Genomic DNA, 23,573 nt, shown 5'->3' on the forward strand with positions numbered 1-23,573 from the left:
CTTTTTAGGGGAGAAATGTTCTATAGTTATCTGTTAAATCCATTTCGTTCATAACTTCTGTTAGTTTCACTGTGTCTCTGTTTAGTTTCTGTTTCCATGACTTGTCCATTGGTAAGAGTGAGGTGTTGAAATCTCCCACTACCGGAAGATCTAGCAAAACCTCTCCTGGATATATACCCAGAAGATGTTCCAACTGGTAGTAAGGATACATGCTCCACTATGTTCATAGCAGCCCTATTTATAATAGCCAGAAGCTGGAAAGAAATGTCCCTCAACAGAGGAATGGATACAGAAAATGTGGTACATTTGCACAATGGAGTACTACTCAGCTATTAAAAACAATGAATTTATGAAATTCTTAGGCAAATGAATGTATCTGGAGGATATCATCCTGAGTGAGGTAACCCAATCACAAAAGAAGTCACTTGATATGCACTCACTGATAAGTGGATATTAGCCCAGAAACCTAGAATACCCAAGATGCAATTTGCAAAACACAAGAAAATCAAGAAGAAGGAAGACCAACAAAAGGATACTTCATTCCTTTCTAGAATAGGGAATAAAATACCCATAGAAGGAGTTACAGAGACAAAGTTTGGAGTTAAGATGAAAGGATGGACCATCCAGAGACTGCCCCACCTGGGGGTCCATTCCATAATCAGCTACCAAACCCAGACACTATTGCATATGCCAGCAAGATTTTGCTGAAAGGACCCTGATATAGCTGTCTCTTGTGAGGCTATGCCAGTGCCTGGCAAATACAGAAGTGGATGCTCACAGTCATCTATAGGATGGAACATAGGGCCATCAATGAAGGAGCTAGAGAAAGTACCCAAGGAGCTGAAGGGGTCTGCAACCCTATAGGAGGAACAATAATATGAACTAACCAGTACCCCCAGAGCTCGTGTCTATAGCTGCGTATGTAGCAGAAGATGGCCTAGTCGGCCATCATTGGGATGAGAGGCCCCTAGGTCTTGCAAACTTTATATGCACCAGTACAGGGGAACACCAGGGCCAAGAAATGTGAGTAAGTGAGTAGGGGAGCAGGGTGCAGGGGAGGGTATAGGGGACTTTCACGGTAGCATTTGAAATGTAAATGAAGAAAATATCTAATAAAAAATTTTAAAAATAAAAAGTCAAAATTTTAAAAAGAAAGAAAGAGAGAGAGAGAAGAAAGGAAGGAAGGAAGGAAGGAAGGAAGGAAGGAAGGAAGGAAGGAAGAAAGAAAAAGAAAGAAAGAAAGAAAGAAAGAAAGAAAGAAAGAAAGAAAGAAAGAAAGAAAGAAAGAAAGAAAGAAAAATCTCCCACTATTACTGTGTGGGATTCAATGTGTGTTTTTGAGCTTCAGTACAGTTTCTTTTATGAAAGTGGATGTCCTTGCATTTGGGGCATAGATATTCAGAATTGAGGCTTCCTCTTGGTGGATTTTTCCTTTGAAGAATATAAAGTGTCCCTTCCCATCTCTTTGGTGACTTTTTGTTGAAAATCTATTTTATTGGCTGTTAGAATGGCTATTTCAGCTTGTTTCATGGGACCATTTGTTTGGAAAACTTTTTCTGCCCTTTACTCTGTAGAAGTAATGGTCTCTGAGATGTGTTTCTTGTATGCAGCAAAATGCTCCATCCTGTGTACATATCCAGTCTGTTAGCCTGTCTTTTTTTTTTTTTTTTTTTGGAGAAATTGAGTCTACTGATGTTGAGGGCTATTAAAGACAGATGATTGTTAGTTCCTGTTATTTTTGTTGTTTGAGGTGGTATTGTGGTATTGTGTGTGTGTAATTCTCTTCTTTTGGATTTGTTGTTAGATTTTTAATTTCCTGTGTTTTCTTGAGTGTAGTTACCCTCCTTGTGTTAGCATTTTTACTTCCAGTATCCTCTGTAGGCCTAAATTAGTAGAAAGATATTGTATAAATTTGGTCTTGTCATGGAATATCTTGATTTCTCCACCTATGATGATTGAGAGTTTTGCTGGGTATAGTAGCCTGGCCTGGCATTTGTGCTCTTGGAGGGTCTGGATGACATTTGTCCAGGATCTTCTGGCTTTTATATTGTCTGTTTAGAAATGTGGTATAATTCTGATAGGTTTGCTTTCATATGCTACTTGGCCTTTTTCCCTTTCAGCTTTTCATATTATTTCTTTGTTCTGTGCATTTTATGTTTTTACTGTTATATGACAGGAGGATTTTTATTTCTGCTTCAATATATTTGGTGGTCTGTAGGCTTCTTGTGTATTTATGACCATCTCTTTGTTTAGGTTAGAGAAATTTTCTTCTAAGACTTTGTTGAAGATGTTTTCTGGTCCTATGGGCTAGAAATCTTTATCTTCTTCTATTCCTATTATTCTTAGGTTTGGTCTCTTCATTGTGTCCTGGATTTCCTGGATGTTTGGGGTTAGAAAGGTTTTTACACTTTGATCTTCTTTGACTGTTGTGTCAATATAATCTATGGTATCTTCTATGCCTAAGATTCTCTCATCAATCACTTGAATTCTGAGGTGGTACTTTTTATCTGTTATCTATGATATGTTTCCTAAATTGTCAATCACCAGAGTTGCCGCCACTTGTGTTTTCTTTATTGTTTAAATTTCCATTTTTAAGTCTTGGACTGTTTTGTTCAATTTCTTCAACTTCTTGATTTTTTTCTTGTATTTCTTTAAGAGCTTTATTTGTTTCCTCTTTAAGGAATTTCCTTGATTTCCTGTATTTCCTTAAGGGAGTAATCTACATCCTCCTTAAAGGCCTCTATCATCTTCATGAAACGGGATTTTAGGGCAGAATCTTGCTTTTCAAGTGTGTTAGGGTATTCAGGGCTTTTCCAGGAGAACTGGGTTTTGATAATGTCAAATGGCTTCTGTTGCTTATGGCTTATGTTCTTGTGCTTGCCTTCCACTATCTTGTTATCTCTGGTGTTTACTGGCCTGCATGTCTCTGACTGAAGCCTGCCTCCTTGGAGGCAGGTAAAGCTCTGTGACCTTGGTCACTGGCCAGTCTTCTGGGAAGCAAGCAGTGCTAATTCTGGATGGGGGAGCGGGACCCCTATATCTCTGGTTAGAGAAGGTTTTCTATGTCCCAGGTTAAGGAAGACTTCCTGTATTCCTTTTTAGAGCAAATCTCCTGGGAGACAGGTAGACTTTTGGTACCAGGGTCAGAATCTGCCCCAGATGCAGATGGAAGTACAGACCAGAAGGACCGTGCCCCTGGCTATGGCAGACCTCCTGTGTTCCTGGTTATTGCAGACCTCCTGGGAGACAGGCAGGTTGTGAGGAGTAGGAGAGTGTCAGTTTGCTGATCTGGACTGGGTGAAGAAGCAGACCAGAAGGAAGATGGAGATTGGACAGAGCTAGGGGAAGGTCCTGCATTAGCTAGGTTCTGTGGGTGTCCCAGATGGTGTGAATAGTTGGGTGGGAGATTCACCTGTGTCTCTCGTTACTGCAGACCTCCTGAGAGACATCAATAGTCTTAGTTTTAAGAATGAAAATTCCAGAAGCAAGTTTCTGAAGCAACAGATAAACCTCAGGTCATAAATCAGAAATTATTTCTACATTTGTATGGGTGACTAGTATAGAATTAAAATAACTGCACTATACTACAGAGTTGGCTACTGGGAACAATTGGTAATTATTTCTAGTAGAAATTTATGTGGAAACACCCAGTTTGAATGCTTTTATCTTTTTGTTGTTGTTGTTTTCTTTTCTGTCTTGCACTGACCTGCAGCAGCTTTGTCTACCAGAAACTCTATAGCACTTGCCCTAAGAACCAGAGAGGGCAACTACAACCAAAGAATATAATGCCCACTCAGTAAAGACAAGACCAGATATCAATACCAACAAATACCTCAAACATCATAAATTCCAGATGCCTAGAACCAGTAACACAAACATAAATAGACAAGATAATCTTCTTCAACCAGAAGTTAGAACTCTAGTACAGTAAACCCTGAGAAATGCAAAATAGCTGAAACACAAGGCAAGGACTTCAAAATAGCAATTTATGAATATGTTCAAGGACCTAAAAGTGGATATGAATAAATCCTTTAATAAAGTATATAAAAACACAATTGAATGAACTAAATAAAAACAATTCTAGAAATAGGAATAGAATCACTAAAAGAAAAAAAAAACCTAAAAAAACCCCAAACTTAAATAAAACTATAAATTATACACACACACACACACACACACATATCCTAACTCCACAGAGATAAGCCTCACTAACAGATAGCAAGAGGTAGAAGACAGACTCTCAGCTATTGAAAAAATGTATACCTCAGCTAAATAAAATCTTAAATCCAAAAAAATAGCCTGGTATAAAACATTCAAGAAATCTGAGACACCATGAAGAGACAAAACCTATGAATAATAGGAATAGAGAAAAGAGAGAAAACCCAGGGCAAAGCCACTGGAGATATTTTTAACAAAATCCTAGAAAAAAATTTCTCAACCTAAAGAAGGAGGTGTCTATCAAGTTACAATCCCACAGCAAACAGCAAACTAAATAAAGACAAACTCAGAGCACTTTCACTAAAATCAAGAACAAAAGAAGGTTTTCTACTGTTTTCATACCTGTTACATATAGTACACTCAGTAGTCAGTCTATGCACAAATGGCAGACTAAGAAATACATCAAGAAAACAGCATAATTTATAGTAACTTTAATATAATTATAATACCTTGGAATAACTCTAAACAAGGAAGCAAGAGACTTGTATATATATAAAAATTAAAAATTGAAGATGATGCCAGAAGACTGAGAAATCTCTCATGCTTATCCACCAGTAAGACTAATATTGTGAAAATTGCCATCCTACCAAAAGCAATCTACTTTCTTCCTACTGACTAGTATTCATGGTAATAGAAAGTACATGTGACTAGAGGAGAAAGATGATCATTAGTATTTCCCAGCTACAAGCCACGTGGTCTATAAAAATGGCCTGCCAGTAAGATATAATTGTGCAATAGTGGCTTAAATGTATGTGAGTAACCAACCACTTATTACTGGAATTATAGTATGCTTCATGAGATAGAACCTATCTCTGGCACTGATAAAGTAGCCAAGAACCTGAGACTAGAAAGGTTATGGTATAGGGGAGGCAGGGATGGGAAACAAACCTAATACTATTGTTTTAAAGAACTGAGAGAACATAGCAATAAAATTACTACTCATAGCCAGGCGTGGTGGCGCATGCCTTTAATCCCAGCACTTGGAAGGCAGAGGCAGGTGGATTTCTGAGTTCAAGGCCAGCCTGGTCTACAGAGTTCCAGGATAGCCAGTGCTACACAGAGAAACCCTGTCTCGAAAAACCAAAAAAAAAAGAAAAAAATTTACTACCCTTTTACATGTGTAGCCATAGATCAATGCCTTGTTCAGCCCTCAACAAAGAACCTTCTTGTAGTAATTGGGAACTATTTTGTCAAACCCTTCCCCTCATACATCAGGGAACTTATGCAGAGCAAGCAGAAAGATGGTAAGACCCAGAGGTGATGATTGACTCTAAGGAAAGTGTATCTTCCAAATACTGTAGGACTGATGCACATAAAAGTCACAGAGTCAGTGGCAGAATACACCAGACCTGGATAAGTCAAGCCAGATCAGCTCCCAGTGTGGAGACGGGGAAGGGAACAAATGTTTAAGACATAGTATGAAAAGTGTGGAGACGGGGAAGGGAACAAATGTTTAAGACATAGTATGAAAAGTGATCCCCAGGTAGAGCAGTCTCTGGATGGTCATTCCTTCAGTCTCTGCTCTATTTAACTCCTTCCATGTTACAGGAAATTTTCATAAGTGGCACACAAGTATCCTTTACTGTAAAAGAATAAAATTGACTTTTAAAATCTTTTATGTGAATTTGTGCACACATCCATCTATTCAAGTTTTAATTTTAATATATACTTAGGTTTCAAATAACAATGATAATACTAAACATTCTGAGGCCCTAAAGCATTAAACTATGTAAACAGAATTATTTAATCCTGTTTTTACCTAAACCTACTACAGTTGAGCCCATTATGTGCCCTGTGATGCCATTCACAAGACTTTTCTTGATGAACTACTTCATAGGGAGATGTATGTATATATGTATGTATGTATGTATGTATGTATGTATGTACTTACTTATTTAGGTCTATTCTACCAAACATCTGTTACAGAAAATATCTTTCTGAAGGCTGATCTTAGTGGGAAAAGGAAGAGTCACAGATGTCTCAATTATATTTATACTCTTTACTTCCAAACAACCACGGCATAAAGCTAGATTTGTTATCCATTCTCCATTCAACCCTTTAGGGGTTGAAGATTTACATTAGCCATTTCACCTCTGAGTCACCTTCCCCCTCTTTGATGTAATGCAACAGAATGAGGGCTCGCATTTAATTAAACAGGAATCTGGATCCAGCTGTGGGCCATGCAATCAGTCTTTGTGTGAGCAAAGGGGGTGGAATGCCTGGCCCATAGATCATTCTTGCATGGAAATCTGCTTTGACTACAAGCCATCCACAGGCCACTGAAAATGAATTCCCCTATATGAATGACTCCGGGTCTGCAGCTGCACCCCTGTCCCCAACTCACCTCAGGGAAAGAACCAAGATGGCTGAAAGGGCTTGATTTGTTATCTTCCTGTAAGTGTCTTTTAATCAAAGGACGTCTGCCCTGCCTGTTGATACACCAACGTTTCCTTGTTGGTTACTCGCAGCTCCATAGACGAGGCTTGCTGTTAGTGCTCTTTTTGCACATGCATCTTTCCAGATGGCATCATTCAGCTATTTGATACATTCCGCTCAGATTCTATAAAGACAGCTTTTTCAAATGCAGATTCTTCCTGCAATATGATGGTCTTTCAAAAGATATCTTTCTGGTCTTTCTGATTTGTAGGTGGGTTCACTCACAAAACTCATCTTCTTGAAGGGAAGGCTATGAAAGCCATTTGTTAGAGAGACAGGCCAGCTATAGTCAGTGAAGAGTCAAGATGTGTGTGTTTTGCTTAGACTGAGGAAAGTGGGAAGAGATTCATTAATTGGGGGCCATTTGCTAACAAGAAAGAGTAAATAAAGCCCTTGGGGCCTACCCAGAAAAAGGTGCTCAGGTTTGAGTCTAAAATGACTCCCAACTCTCCTGATTTGAATGCTTATTTCTCAGCTGGTGGTGTGCTTGGAAACTTTTAAGAGATCAGGCCTTGCTGGTATAAAGAAGGTTACAGAAGTAAACTTGTCAAGACGATATTCACCCCTTGTTCAGTCTAACGCTCCTTGTTCACTGATCTGTGGTAATACGATTCACCTCATTCATAGGCTGCTGTTACCAAAAGCTCCACAGGCCATTCCAGACTCTCTGGGCTAAGACCCCCTGAAACAATGAGCCAAAGTAAGGTTTCCACAAGTTCTTTCTGTCACATGACAGAAAGCTGACAAAACAAAGCTACATAGCTCACTTATTATATACAGCTAAGAAGAAGATGGAATGAATCTATAAATGTCCTGAATGGCAGAAACAGAGCGTTGTCTTGCCAGAAAGGATTGGGGCAGATAGGGATGCCATCTAAAGTAAGAACAAAGTTTCAAAATTTCTCTGCCATATTTCTCTATATAATTCAGCAAGCCAAGTAACAAATTCCTGTTAACATGGAATTTTTGCAACTTGAAGCACTGTAACTACAGATAAGCATACTCTCTACAATAATAAATAACTTGATTAAATGTCGATTTGCCTCAAATTCTTCTGATTGCTGAAACTCACCTGTAGAAGCTAATGGAAACCTCAAAGCTTGTGCTGCTATACCTGAGACTAGTGGGAAAAAGATCAGTTCCACAATTATCCTATTAAAGCAAGCTTTATTTAATACTGGCCAGGAAGTTGGACACTGGCCAGGTCCATGCCTAGGAATGCCAGAGAATGGCTTTGAGCTTTATAGGCACGTGCCTATAAAGGCAACATCTCACATTTAAATATTTTCTACCTTTATTCAGTGGGGAAAGAGGGACAAGCATCCATCCTGACATACTTCCTGCCTACACATCTCCTGCCTATATGTGATCAAACACATGCAGTTGGGGCAACCAATCTTAATTATTGAAGTACAAATGTGTGACTTGTTATCTCACAAGAATCACAGCCCCCAGCATTTCAGGAAGCTACTGGTCTTTGAATAAGTGACACTTACAGGTTAACTTTAGCCCTTGTATTGCTTAAATTTGAGGCAAAACTTCTCAAGAAGTATTGTCGTGGCTTCTCTCATTTGGAATGACACCCTTCCTCAAAGGTAATACAAAATCCCCACCTAGATTAGCATCCTGATCATTGAGACACACTAATTTACAACAGGGAGCTTTAACATGACAAAAAGGACCTGCCCTTCAAGGACCTAAGGAGGTCCAGGGTATTGGGTGTGGTTATTTGGTTCCTATTGGATCCTGACATGCAATGAGACATACTATCACTGTGGAACTTTGTCATATTTGACTGACTCTGGATTTTATTTCTTATGCTGACTATTTCATACTAACATAAAATCTCAGTTCAGACAGACATAAAAATCTCAGCTCTAACTCATATTCTTTTCCAATTGAGTTAGGCAGCAATGCAAGATTTAGATCTAATATGAGCAGATCCTGGGTTTTGTAGAACCTACTCAGAGATAAGGTTCAAAAAATAACCAAAGTTTTTCATATTAGCTTATCCCTGTTTACTACAGTACTCCTGACACTACAGAGCCTAGCATAATGGTCCTCTATTCCTAAGTCCATCATTTAGTCTAATGTTACTCTAAAGGAAGAGACATCTGTTGGACCTTATTATTGTAAAGTAAAGGAGACAGATTTTTTTACTTTAGGACACACACACACACACACACACACACACACACACACACACACATTGTTTCTCACCTTATCTAGCACCATATGGGTCAGTTATACCAGGTCAGAGGGCACATTATACTTGCATTTTGAAGAAAATTCTTATATTCTCATCAACTACATCTATATTATGGGGTTTTGTTTTGGTCTTTTGTTTCACCATCTTTATACCAACTTTAAAAGCATTAAGCTGGATTTTGATTTTTATTCAAATATATTGTAATTGGCCCATGAAATATGACAGTTGTACATAATTGGAGCACCATGATTTTGTTCATTGCATTTATTTTGTCTGTGTAGGTATGCATGTGCCACAGTGCATATGTGGAAGTGAAAGGGTAACCTCCCAAATCAATTTTCTCCTTTTACAGTGAGAGTTTTACAGACTGAACTCTGGTCCCTAGGCTTGGGAGCAACAGCCTTACCACACGAGCCATCTTGCCATGCCATTTTTAGATGTTTTGATACTCACATGCACTCTATAGTATTTAAATAAGAACTCTGTCGATTGTTGACTAAATTACAATAATAAAAGCAGTCAGGTATCTTAACTTTTATAAAAAGGACAATAAAAGCTCTCAAGGAAATAAATACCAGTGTCCAACATTTAAGTGAGTGCTTTGAGGGATATTAGGCAAAATCTTAAGTAGAAGGCAACTCGCAGAGTCCACAGGGTTGTCTGTCACCGGTGTCTAGTTGTCTCCAAGTTAAATGATGCTCACATTATCCTTGTATTCTCTTTTAGATTTAATAAATTTTGCATTATTTCAGAATTATTATCAGTTGAAAATTCCACTTAACATTAGTTTAAATTTTTGCTTTAAAGTCATCCAACCAAACTTTATGCTATAAAAATATTTAACAGATGAAATTATATATTTTGTATTTTTTTCCACAAATGATTGCTGAAGTCTAAGTAAAGGATTAGATGATAGAAATAACAGACAGATAAATGATCTGCTCATTACATAAAGCATTCTGCAATAGATGAAGTAATTCAGAACATCGTCATGTATTTATAAAATATTTTTTATCAATGTTCATAAGATACATTTTTTGCAGTGTATAGAATCTCATGGCTAATTTCATCCTTTTGTGTATTTCCCATGCCAAGTGCCCTATACAACAACTAAAAAGACTTCCTTAAGTCCCTTGTGTAATGGGACTAGAAGTGAGAGTTGTATTTTGATCTCAGCTTTTCACTTGCCTTGTACATGTGGGTAGTGGTTTTTTACAGAAAAGGGTTGGCAGGAAAAGTTCTCCAAAGTGCAACATTGGCATCACCCTCTTTGACAGGAGTTGGTCTCACAGCTTTGAGCTAAGGCTTTGGCAACACAGCAATGCAAAACATACAGTTATAGCATGCCATAAATCATAGTTACTGATGCCATTTGAACACGCACTTAGAGGACCTTTGTTTCTAGAAGTACTTTGGATCCCTAAAGGAATGAAAAGAAATGCAAATGATCCTGCAAGGTATGTAAGAATGAGATGAAGTCTAGAGCTTGGAGTGTGGGTCATAGGCATGAGTGAATCAGGGTTATAGCTCACAACTCATATTTGGTGCCATACAATCTAACAAGGCTGTGCAGTTGGGGATGAAATACACAAGACATATTAACAATGACAACAGTGCCTAAGATGAAGCTATCACTAAAAAACGTTCATTTGAGTTTGAGCCATGTAAGTGATAGGAAAGCTGTGGGAACCAACTTCCTCCCTAAGTTAATGAAAACTGAATTTATCAACCTTTTCTACTTGCATAAACTATGCATCATGCCAAGATAGGCCTCCTTTACTCAGCTCAGAAGGCAGGCTGCAGTCATTCTCCCCGCCTTAGTGGATACATTGAAGGGGCATCTGAAAACATATTTTTGGCTTGTGACAGAACATGGCAATTACCATTAGTAAATTACCATTTACCAATTAAATAGGGCAAAAGCCAGTGTTGCCACACAAAACACTGCTACTATTTCTACCACATTCAGTGAAATGTATACATATGTACAATAGATCAATTACAGTAGAGACATGGAAAGAGAGATGCTAAAGCATGGCCATGAGTGTCTCAATCCATGAATACATGCATCTGTTTGGAGATGGTTTCAAAGTGTTTGGATTTGAGTCTCTAGGAAAGGAACCCATTACAATTGTACCAATAATAATCATGTTGTAAACAGGCTCAATATGGTCAAGTTTGACATGCCTGAACTGGCATGTCATATGGTTCTCAGATGGTGACATTCCATATATGCCAGCAAATGTGGAGTTTCTGGCTCATTTCCTCTTATTTCCTTGGGTGTCATGTTGCCTGAACACACCACACTCACTTGCATGTGCTTGCATGCTCACACAACTTTTTGTCATACTGGAACAGCAGTGTATAATCTGCCAGGTCCCAGCAGATTTGTCATATTGGCCAACCCATTGATTAATAAGTAATAGTTATATTTCTACTTTCAAAATATCAAAATGGATGAGTTCTCCATTTCAAACAAAATACAAATTTTACAGTCTTCATATATATACATATATATATGTATATATATATATATATATATATATTAGACTATAGCTATTTCCTTTTTAAAAGTCATTATAATACATAGCTTATATTTTATGCTGAATGCTAACACTTCTGGGTATGAATAACAATGCCACTCTTCTTTCCAATGCATGGCCCTCTGTTGATATGCTCCTGATCTATCATGTGATATCATGTTTTAATAAATATTTAATTATTTCAATATTAAAATATTTTATGTTTTTTCCTAATCCAGCCATGGGATCAATGCCTCCAACCATGTCAATGCAAGTATATAGAAGTTCTTCCTTATTGCTCTCCAAATGAGTAGTGTTGAGCAAGGGAGTATGAAAAGAAATCACAGCAATGCATTCATACAGTTGACAATCACAACATACAAATAAAGGACGCATACTTCGAGCTAAACCTTATCCTCAAACCCTAGCTTTAAGCACAAGAGATGTGTTTGTTTCCACTCTGTATATCGTTTATCCAGACCTTAACGGCACATAAATATTTGTAATTTAGTGCATACAGTATTTACAAATATAAATACAATATGGTTACCTTTATCTTCTAGACCCTTCTATGGAGTGAGTTCTTCAGGCATACTGTATACAAAATGGATGGCAGATGGCAATTGGATAAAACTAATCTACTGCCTGGCTCACAAATGAAGAAAAGTATCTAATGAGTACTATCTCCCATCCTCTCTGTAAGGATGCTGCTGCTACAGAAGAAACGATTTCAATAAATATAATGAATTATTTTCATTATAAACACACCACTGCCAGTTTTTTTATAGAGTAATGTTTACATACACATTTCCCTAAAATGAAAAGAGATGCAATCGAATTTAAATTGAATTCATTCCGAAGCTTATAATCACAATGATCATTTAGAAACTTTTCTTCCACACTCAAATAAATGCACATCCACAAACTAGATCAAAGCAGTTGCATTCTGGGTATTTATTCCTTGGAGTCCCTCTGACAATCAGTTCTTTCTCACTTAGTAAATCTATATGGCTAGGCTTTGAAAGCATAGCATTTTTTTTAAATTACAAAAGGAAAGATGTGAATCCTGCACCTTTGGCTTGGTGAAAATTTTTGATAGAGTACTTAGTAAGATATATCCACCTCCTGGATAATATAAATAGCAATAGCAAAACATTATTACACTATTATATTAACATAAAAATTTTATACCTCAGAAATGAAAATGCATTCTCATTTTCTCATAATTCTTAAAGAACAGCATAGAGAGTAATGTGATGTGAATATCCCTAAAATCCACACATTGGAGATATAAAACCAAGGCTGTGTGTTAAAGGTAACTGGAGATGAGGTCTTCAGGGGTGATTGGATCCTTATAAATGGTCTAATGATGTTTTAGCAACGTGGTGACTTTGTAACAAGGGGAGTTTGGGCACCCTGCCTCAAATGCTGCCCTCACCATGCTGGTGATTGAGCAGGGTCTACAGGAGATGCCAGGCAGAAGCTGGAAGCATGCTCCTGGACTTGCAGCCTAAAGAGATGTGAATTCAATGAACTTCCATTCTTCATAACTTTCCTGGGTTCAGATATTTTGTCATAATAATAAAGAATAAATTAAGGCATTTAATTACATTATCTATAGTTAAGGCATTTTTCTATATCTCCATGCCTAAACTAATATTAAGATTGTCCTTATCAATAGGAACAAAAGCCTTCACAAACATTCTTATTTTAAAAATGTCAATAAAATGTATCAATCATTAATCTAGATCTTAAAGTATTCATTTTAAAAAATCAAGGATAGATTTTAGTTGATTTGGAGATTTTTTTTCTTTCTTCCTTCTGCATTTTGTTGTCAGTGTTTGTTTTAGGATTTGTTTTATCTAAGCGAGTGAGGATTTATTAAATTGATGATTAAGGTTCTTATGTCTTATCCACATTAAAAGATCTTGTAAAGATAACAATAATAACACAGTCCTCATTAGAGGTTTAACATTTTATTTGGGTGATTGGTTGTTCCTTTACCAGCATCACAAATGACTTGCTTTGTCCTTTTCAATGTTTCATGTCTTGTGTGCAGAGCAAATGCCTTTAACACTGGGGAACTTAGAATACATTTTCCTGAGATCTATTTCCCTGGGCCTTTCACATTAGCTTTGGACTTCCCTGAGCCTTGGATGTTGGTTTTATGTATTGTACTAGACGGCCTCTACATCTTCCCGACACTATCAGAACAACTCACCTCTGCAAAGAGACTTTAACCATTTTACCTCCGCAGACACCACTTGCTACCACTAACCTCATGTCTTGTAAATAGAATTTCACTTAGCTTAGCTTTGTTTTGATTGTTCTTAGATGGACCATTTCCTTTTCAAAATTAAGAAAAAGACTAAGCTTTATTAGTATCACGTCACTAGTTTAAAATATGTGAATCCAAATTTCACTAATTTTTAGTATCATATAAAATACGACCAGTTGCCCACCTGTTACAGAAAGATAGGCTATTATAGCTGCCTTCTACCAGCTCACTCATTCTAATTCCTGATAAATTTGTTGACCAGAGATTCAAGACTCAGAGATCATTACCAAATTATTATTTTCTTCCTCTTATTGAAAATAGACTTTTTCACACATAATGCATTCTAATTATGATTTCCCCTCCCACTACTCCTCCCAGTCTCTCCTTAATTCCCCTCCCATCCGGATCCATTTCCATTCTGTCTCTCATTAAAAAACAAGCATGCTTCTAAAGGGAATATTATACATACATATATATATATATATATATATATATATATATATATATATATATATATATAATAAACTTTTTTCCTTTTTTAATATTTTTATTAGGTATTTTCCTCATTTACATTTCCAATGCTATCCCAAAAGTCCCGCATACCTCCCCCCGACTCCCCTACCCACCCACACCCATTCCCACTCCCTCAGCATGCTTCTGAGGAAATATTATTTATATATATATATATATATATATATATATATATATATATAATAAACTTACATAGTGAAATTGTACAAAACAATCAAAAGAAGGAAAACAGTCCAAGAGAAGGCACAAGAAAAAAATAAAGATGCAGAGACTTACTCTATACATTCAGGAATCACATAAAAACACTAAACTGGAACCCATAATATGTACACAAAGAAACTATAAGGTAAAAAAATATATATGAGAATAAAGATAATATGATGTATAAATAAAGTAAAATAAAAACAAAAATGAGATAAGACAGAACATTTTGAGACAAGGAACTTCCAAAGATGCCATTGCCATTTGTTGTTTCCTACAATCCTTTCTCCCTCTCTTTCAAAGGACTTTTTGAGGTTCACCCAGTATTTGGTTCTGGCTCTATTTCCATCTGAAGGCTCTCTGATGACAATTGGTCTAGGCCCCAATCTATGAATGTAGTAGAATATCATTAAGAATATTTGGGGGGGGGTCATGATTGGTTTTTTTCCTAGGTCTCTGGGCTACCCAGCCTCTGAGTCCTGGACCTCAAGGCAGTATCAGAACTGAGCTCTCTTGGCTGAGGAGACAGCTCAGCTGTTAAAGACTAGGTTCACAAGCAAAAATATAAGATTTCACTTTTGAACAGCTGAGTAATACTTCATTGTGTGAATATGCTACATTTTCTTTATCTATTCTTCTGTTGAGGGACATCTAAGTTGTTTCCAATTTCTGGCTATTGAGCATCGATGAACATGGTTTAGCAAGTTCAGGATAAAGTGTTCTTCGAGTATATGCTCAGTGGTACAGCTGTATTTTAGCTAGATTGATCCCAACTTTCAGAGATACAGCCACACCGATTTCTGTAGTGGATGTACAAGTTTGTCTTCCCACTACCAGTGAATGATGGTTCCCCTTATTCTACATTCTTGCCATCATGACCTGCCCCTGTTTTATTATCCTTAGCTATTATGATGTGTGTAAGATGAAATCTCAAAGTAGTTTTGATTTGCAATTCTGTTATGGCTAAGGATATTGAACTTTACTGAAGTATTTCTTAGTCACTTGAGTTTTCTCTTTTGAGACCTGTTCCCTATTTCTAAATTGAGTTATTAGTTTTCTTGATAGCTAGAGTTTTTTTAGTTTCTTTATTTATATTTTGAATATTAGCCCTCTATAAGATGTATAGTTGCTAAAAATCATTTCCCATTCAGTAGGCTTCCAATCTATCTGAAGGTGTCCTTTGCCATGTAGAAACTTGCATAAGGTCCAGTTGATTAAATGTTGATCTTAGAATCTGTGCTAACAGAGTTCTGTTTAGAAAGTTTTCTCCTGTGCTAATGTTCAAGGCTTCCCCCCTCCTTTCTTTCTATTAGTTTCAGAGTATCTACTTTTATATTGAGTGTTTTTCTGCATTTGGAGTTAAGCTTGTGCAGGGTAACAAGTATGGAATTATTTGCATTCTTCTACATGTGGATATCCACGTGTCAGTGAAGTCCAAAGCTAATGTGAAAGGCACAAGGAAATAGAATTTAGAAAATGTATTCTAAGTACCCCAGTGTTAAATCATTTAAAATGCACACAAGACATGAAATGAAATATAATTCCCTACAAAAATATTTCAATCACAATATAAGATATAGAGCCAGGTGTTGTGGTACACGCCTTTAATCCCAGCACTTGGGAGGCAGAGGCAGGCAAATTTCTGAGTTCGAGACCAGCCTGGAATACAGAGTGAGCTCCAGGACAGCTAAGGCTGCACAAAGAAACCCTGTCTTGAAAAAAAACAAAAAACCAAACCAAACAAAACAAAACAAAACAATAACAACAAAAAACAATATAAGATATAATTATGAAATGTCTTATATTACATAATAAAACCAAATTAAAACAATATCTGTCTACAAAGCTATCATTACATAAGGTGCTAGAAAAAAACTCGAGCATAAAATGCTTAACACCAAAGAAAACACAAGAAATAAATCATTCCAGCCCAGCAAATTGACAGAGGGAAACACACAGAGACTCACAGACACATAGATATACACACACCACCACCACCATCAATAACATCAACAAAATTACAGCAATCAACAAAGATTGCTCATTTATATTTCAGTGTAAAACGATGGAAAATATATTGCAAGTAAATGGACCTAAGTAGCAAGCTGGTGTAGCCATTTTCATACCTTACAAAATAGACTTCAAAGAAAAACTAATTAGAAGACAGAGAAAGACTTAAAGGAAAAATCCGTCATGAAGACGTTGCAATTCCCAAAATCTGTGCACCAAACCCAGGGGCACTGAAGTCTGTAAAAGAACCACTATGCCTGCTAATATCACTTATTGTCTCTCACAAATTGATAGTGATAGACATTGGGGTCCCACTCTTACCAGTAGACCGGTCATCCATACAAACAAACAGAAAAATAATGAAGCCAACTTACTCTTTACAGTTTATGTTTTCTTTCTTCAATATCTACTTATGGATCATGATTTCATAGATATATTCTACTTCTAAACCTTATTCATGACACTTTGGTCTAATAAACATTTAAGTATTTTAGTGCTGTCAATTCATGGCTACCCTGTCATTGAGTTCTCCAAATGTCATTCTTTTATGGTAGCATGAGTATATCCTAGAATAATATTGATACTGTATTTCCTGAGCTTTTGAATGTGACAGATATCCACAACAGTCACAATGCATGAGTTATAATGTTAACAATGTCTTTCCATGCCAATTTTTCTTTCTCTAGAGATTGCAAATTTATGCATACATGTGTCTTTCTTCATTACAAATCTATGCAGAAATATTGGTCATCAGGACCCAGATTGAAACAAGATGGCAGGCACATGGGCGAGGCTGCTGCTGCCGTCAGACTCTGTCCAGTAGAAGCACATTGATCTTGTGACTCCTGAGACTCCTCCTGATTCAAGTCTTTAAACCAGCTCATGAGTGGTATTCCCTGTGTTCCTGTTCCTCAAACTTCAGATCCACCAGGGTGTTTGATTTGGAACTGAATTCTGTGCCAACAGACTCATCCTGGAAAATCTCTCTTTGGAGCGATTGTTTGACCCTTCCCAGGCAGAAATGAAAATCTGTGTGCCTAGAAACAGGTTTTAGAGGTAGTTTCTTTTCACAATATCATTTTTCAAATCACTGGCTAAGGATTGTGGTGGTGGCAGTAAAATGGGCAATATCAAACAGAACTATCTGGAAGCATTTATTTCCAATCCAAAATGAAGCTTTATCTAGTGCTTGTCACAAATCTACATATTCTTCTCTTCCAGCTGACTACAATCACAAGGTATACCTCACTTTGACATCTGATGACAGGACAGTAGTGTGCTACCACACTTCTGTGGACATTTCCTACAAACATACTAAACCTATCTCTCAACCAGATCATCTGCATAATAAAGAGAAAACACACAAGCAGGTGCTGAAAACCATATTAGAAGGAAAATTCAATGGGCTTGATCAAGGGCCCATTAAAGAACAACTAAGCAAGGTGTTCTTCACTACAAATCATCGCTGGTTCCTGCATGGACAGTTTCACAGACATTCCAAGAAACTGAATCCTCCCAAAGACAGGTGACTACTCTTTATTCTCTGAGCATCAAGGAAATTTTGCTTTGTATCTTATTTGCCAGCTGATAAAATGTACGTGGTGTGTTCATTAAGATGGTATATAGGAAAATAATAAAAGTACCCTTTCATGTAAAACAAAACAAGACAAAGTCATGGGTAAGAACAGGAATTTTGCTTAGTATGCAGTCAGCCCTGAAGGCTTACAGGACTATGGATGCTTCTCATTTCAGGGGTTTGCCTATAGTATAAATGGTTCAATGTTGTGATATCTTTTATTTGTCTTCAACATTGAACAGTTTGTCTTTAATTTTTTTCTTTACCTGGAACCCATTGGTTGCATTTCATCACTGACAGTTTATTAGATAGCATCAATGTACTCCCTCAGGACTTCTCCTGGGTGTTTTGCTTCTGTTTTTTGTTTGTTTGTTTGTTTATTTGTTTGTTTTTTGTTAAATCAGCTGATCCTACAGAGCATCGTATGAAATGTTCCTTAGTGTTTGTCTTAGTCAGGGTTTCTATTTCTGCACAAACATCATGACCAAGAAGCAAGTTGGGGAGGAAAGGGTTTATTCGGCTTACACTTCCATACTGCTGTTCATCACCAAGGAAGTCAGGACTGGAACTCAAGCAGGTCAGAGAGCAGGAACTGATGCAGAGGCCATAGAGGGATGTTCCTTACTGGCTTGCTTCCCCTGGCTTGCTCAGCCTGCTCTCTTATAGAACCAAGATTACCAGCCCAGAGATGGTCCCACTCACAAGGGACCTTTCCCCCTTGATCACTAATTGAGAAAATGTCTTACAGTTGGATGTCATGGAGGCATTTCCTCAACTGAAGCTCCTTTCTCTGTGATAACTCCAGCTGTGTCAAGTTGACACAAAACTAGCCAGTACAGTGTTTTGCTCTCTTCTTCCCATGTTGCCAAATCTTGTCAATATCCTGTTTCTACATAATCATATCTTCTAATGGTGTGTGTGTGAATCCATGAATTTAATAGGCTGTTTGTTTTCAAATGATGAGTGTTAAGCACTTTTAGCTAAACATGACTTCTAAAGAGAGTAGGTAAATTTTCTTGACTATTAGAATACTATTGAAATACTTTCAAGAATTCAGGTTGGAAAGTCAATTTGAAGTAAATTAGCACTATCATTCTGGTGACCTAGCAATTCGCTAAGAGGTAGGGGGTCATGGGCATTAACCTTGAAGGGAACTTCACTTCTTGCCTGTTGTGGGTTTATTTTAGCAGTACCACCAGTGGGTCATTTTTTCCACATCTGAGATATGTCCCTAATAGAAAGTAAAAGCCCTTTTAGATCATACAGGTTAACGATTTCCTCCCTTTCCCAAGTATCCTGACTGAGAGTGAGTCCTAAGAGAAAACTTCCTAATATGGCTGTGCATTTTTTAGTTCAATATTCCCTTACTTAACAGCACCTTGTGCCTTAGGTGGGTTGTTGAATCCTTGTGATAAATTGAAAAAGCTCTTAAGGTATCAGAAGAATGATAGGGTTTCATTCATCGATTCCTGCCAGAAATACTATGTTCATTCAAATTAGGATTACACAAGTGAGTGCCTAGTCTTACATTTCTGGCAACTAAGAAAAACTCAGACAATCTCACATGTAGGACTCACAACCAGAATTGTCAACCCCATGATCTAGCATCACAGAAATACCAGTGGTAACTAGTGAAAAGCCTGGGTCCTGCTCCCAGCCAGCAATATATAATGTTTTTCCCATCAACACAGTTCCTGGGGGACAATAAGGAGGCACTCCAACTCTGCCTTTCAGGAGTGAATTAGAGTGGACCTGCTGTGGTTCAAAACAATCATCTCCAGCTGATAACAAGGAGAGTCAGCAGGTGGAAGTGTACAACCTGTACTGTAGCCAGGTATAGAAATCATGTAGCAATCACGAGGCCAAGATGAACCTACCCTGCCACAGTCATAGTACAGAAAATATTATGAAATAGGAGATGAAAGTCATGGCCAGAGCTTCTGACATAAATGCAAATTTTCACAATTTGGTTGGAAATAACTAAAAAGCAGACTCAAACTCATTTTTAAAATAATCAACAAATTATAGATGTGGTATATTTGAAAATGATCATGATAGATATTTCATTGAGAAATTAAAATGATTTTGAAACATGATACAAAATAAAATAGAAAATACCAGGAAAGAGCTACTCTCAGCAAAGAAATTATATAAAATAAACTACATCAAATTTCTGAACCTACAGCAGTGTATTTACTACCTTTCCATTGTTGTAATAAAACGCTATGACCAGAAGCAAATTATACAAGAGTTTGTTCTGACTTGCAGTTTCACAGGGAAAATTCACAATGGCAGGAAGCATGTCCACAGCTGGAAGTTATGGTAGCCATAGCAAGAATTTGAGTACTCACATCTCAACCACACATACACAGAGCAGAGAACAAATTGGAAATAGAGAGACACTTTTAATCACTAAACTCCCCCAACAACATTTCCTCCAGTAAGGCTGTATCATCTAAATACCACCACCACCAGCATCAGCAACAGGGCACCAAGTATTCAAAACCCAAGACTGCTGGAAACATTCCTCTTCCAGACCACCATAGACAGAGCATGAGAAACAACAGCAGCAAAACCACCACCACCACCACCACCACCACCACCACCAACAACAACAACAACAACAACACCTCGGCAGTTAGACACAACAACAGAATAGAGGGAATCAAGGTGGGAGGAAAACCAAAAATTGCTGAATTCATGACATAAAAAAAAATCTAGAAATTTCTCAATTTGAGTAGAAAGAAATATTAATAAGTGGGAGGAGAGACGCTGAGGCTATTCAGACTGTATTAAAGTTTTAACATTGTTTTCTGAAAGTCCTAAAAAGAGAAATGAGGTCAAAAAATAAGTTGAATGAATCTTCTCAAGATTCTTGTTTTTAGTAAGTTCAAGAATCCCAAATACACACACACACACACACACACACAAAACAAGAAATCCATATTAATACACCATAGCAAATATCTGAAGACTAAGGAAAGATTGCTGAACGCAGACACATAAAAATCACATCAACTTACAATCCAAACCAAATTAAATGAAAGAAAATACTCCAGAGATCAATGTGATCAAAAGAAATGACACAGCCATCCTGGGAGAAAAGAATTATCACCCTCAATCCTACATGCAAGTAGGGACTGAAGGGAAATCACAACATTATCAAACGAAGAAAGTTTAAAAGACCAAAAGACCTAATTTTTAAAGAAGGGCTAAGGAAGTCCTCTAAGTTGATAGTTTATGATTCCGCATTCTGCTTTGTCCCTCGGGGTGTCCAGGCACCGCTACTCACCTGGTAGGAGAGGATGAAGTGGAGCCCAGAACAGATGTAACAGAGTAAATAACAGAGAGGGAGAAACTCTTCCTTGAAGATTTCAGTGTTACAGCTCTGGAATTCAGATGGGATTTAGACAGGATTCAGTGAAACAGCTCGCTTAGATGATATTCACTGAAACAGCTTGAATACTTTATCTGGGATGAACATGGGTTATATAAATTTTGGAGACTGGGAAGGGGCTCTTCTCGGGGTAAATGTTCATTGGCTGAGACTTAAGGTACTGGTACTCATATGCATGGAGAGGCATTCCAGGTACTTGACAGATCGGAAAGGACGTTGAACCTGTAATTTCACCAAGAGCTACATGACATTCCTCAGGTATAATATGTGGGGGTTGGACTCCCCTGATAAGGTCAGGCAGAGAAGAGGAAGTCCCACTGGGAAAGGGAGTTGTCTATTTTATGCCTGTTTCAGAGGAGCTGTCCAGACATGGCAGAACATGACCTTAATAGCAGGACCTTCCAACATCAGTTAATGATATGCAAGAAAACTTGGAGCATGGTTCAGAAGCATATCTAGCAGGACCCCAACATATACCAACGTATTGTTGCGTGCCACTACACCAAATGTCCCAACATTCAAAAGAAATCATGAAAGATAACCAAAAAGTATCAAAAGCTTATAAGAGAAACAGAAAGAGAAAGAAAAGGTAAATAGACAGAATCTAAGACCAACAGCCCACATGAACTTAAACACAAGCATCAGGAAAAAAAATCAATATAATTTAGTAATATCTCAAAAGAATCACATGCCATTACAAAATAGGTAGAGTTCCTATTTTTCCAAACTATTTCAATATTCGAAAAAATAGTCAATGTAATATATCACTTTAATAGGAGAAAAATTAAACTAACAGATGCATAAAACTGATTTGGCAGACCTAAAACATTGATTTCAAAAATTCAAAATTAGAAATAGAACACCTTTCTCAAAGAACCTCTACAGGATGCACACAATAACTATTAGATGTAACAGTAGAAGGCTGAATGCTTCCTTAAGATAAGGGGAAGCCAAAGATTTATTCTTACCTGTTTGTTTTCTCTCTCTCTCTCTCTCTCTCTCTCTCTCTCTCTCTCTCTCTCTCTCTCTCTCTCTTTCTCTCTCTCTCTCTTTCTTTCTTTCTAATATCACAGCAGGAATTTTCAAAATCACACTAGGAATTCTAAATAGTACATTAACAACAACAAATGAGAAAAATAATCCATAAGGTATTCTTATTTGCAAGTAACATAATTCCAAGAGGTATACAAAGAACTAAAAAAAAGTGAATTCAAATGGTTGGATATAAACTATAAACATGTAAAAAGGTATTTCCATGAACTTGTGATGAATATGCAGATTCTAAGGTTAAATTATACCATCTTATTGCTTATAAAAATTAGTGGTAGGTATAAATCAAACATTTCTAGAGCTTTAATGCTAAAAGCTACAATAATAAAACTAACTCATAAGAGAAAAGTTTCCAAATAAAACATGAATAATGAAGGATGCATCAGACCATGCTCAGCAAGTATTGGGCTGAAGGTAGTAAAGACATCAGTTCTCCAAGTGACATATAGATGCAATGCAGCTTCTCTCAACATTTGAGCTGGAGCCATGGTATTTTAATAGCTACCAGGACCATTCATAGTGGGTTCTATTACTATGTCTGTCTGAGGTTGTTCTTAAGTATTTGTGAGAAGACATAAGAGCTAGACTAATAGAAATCACTTGAGAAAAGAACTGGAGTGGGGAGATTCTGCCTATATGAAGTCAAGCCAATGAATAGCTTCACTAATTGAAACTCTTGTACTGGTGGTAGAAAAAACGTAGAAAATTAAAGAAAAACTTTAATAGATCTAAATAACTATGTACAATTTACTATTAATATTGTTATTGTGTGTATATCATGGGAGGATCACTCCACAGAGCAAGTGGAAAGGTCAAAGGGCAGTATTATGGAGTCAGTACTCTCCTTCTAATGTTACATGGGCTCCAGGAATCAAATACCAGGCAAGTACATTAAGACACTTACTATAGTAATTACTTTTCCAATGCTATAATAAAATGCCATGACCAAGATAACTTATGAAAGAAAGCATTTATTTGAGTGTAAGTTTTCAGAAGATTATGGTCTATAATGTTGGGAACAGCATGGCCACAAACAACAGACATAGCATCTGAGATGAAGGTTGAAAAATAGAGCTCATTTCTCAAACTGAAACATGAAACCAGAACAAACTAGCAGTAATAAGAGTCTAAACTCTAAACGTTCA

At 37.1% G+C, this 23,573-nt stretch overlaps 1 pseudogene; it reads left to right on the plus strand.

Moving 5' to 3' along the window:
- The window catches only part of Gm6369, a 39,673-nt pseudogene extending 21,739 nt beyond the window's left edge, over positions 1-17,934 (plus strand).
- Positions 17,935-23,573: the final 5,639 nt, after the last annotated feature.

Source organism: Mus musculus, chromosome 3, assembly GCF_000001635.26.
Source record: "Mus musculus strain C57BL/6J chromosome 3, GRCm38.p6 C57BL/6J".
NCBI classification, from domain to species: Eukaryota; Metazoa; Chordata; class Mammalia; order Rodentia; family Muridae; genus Mus; species Mus musculus.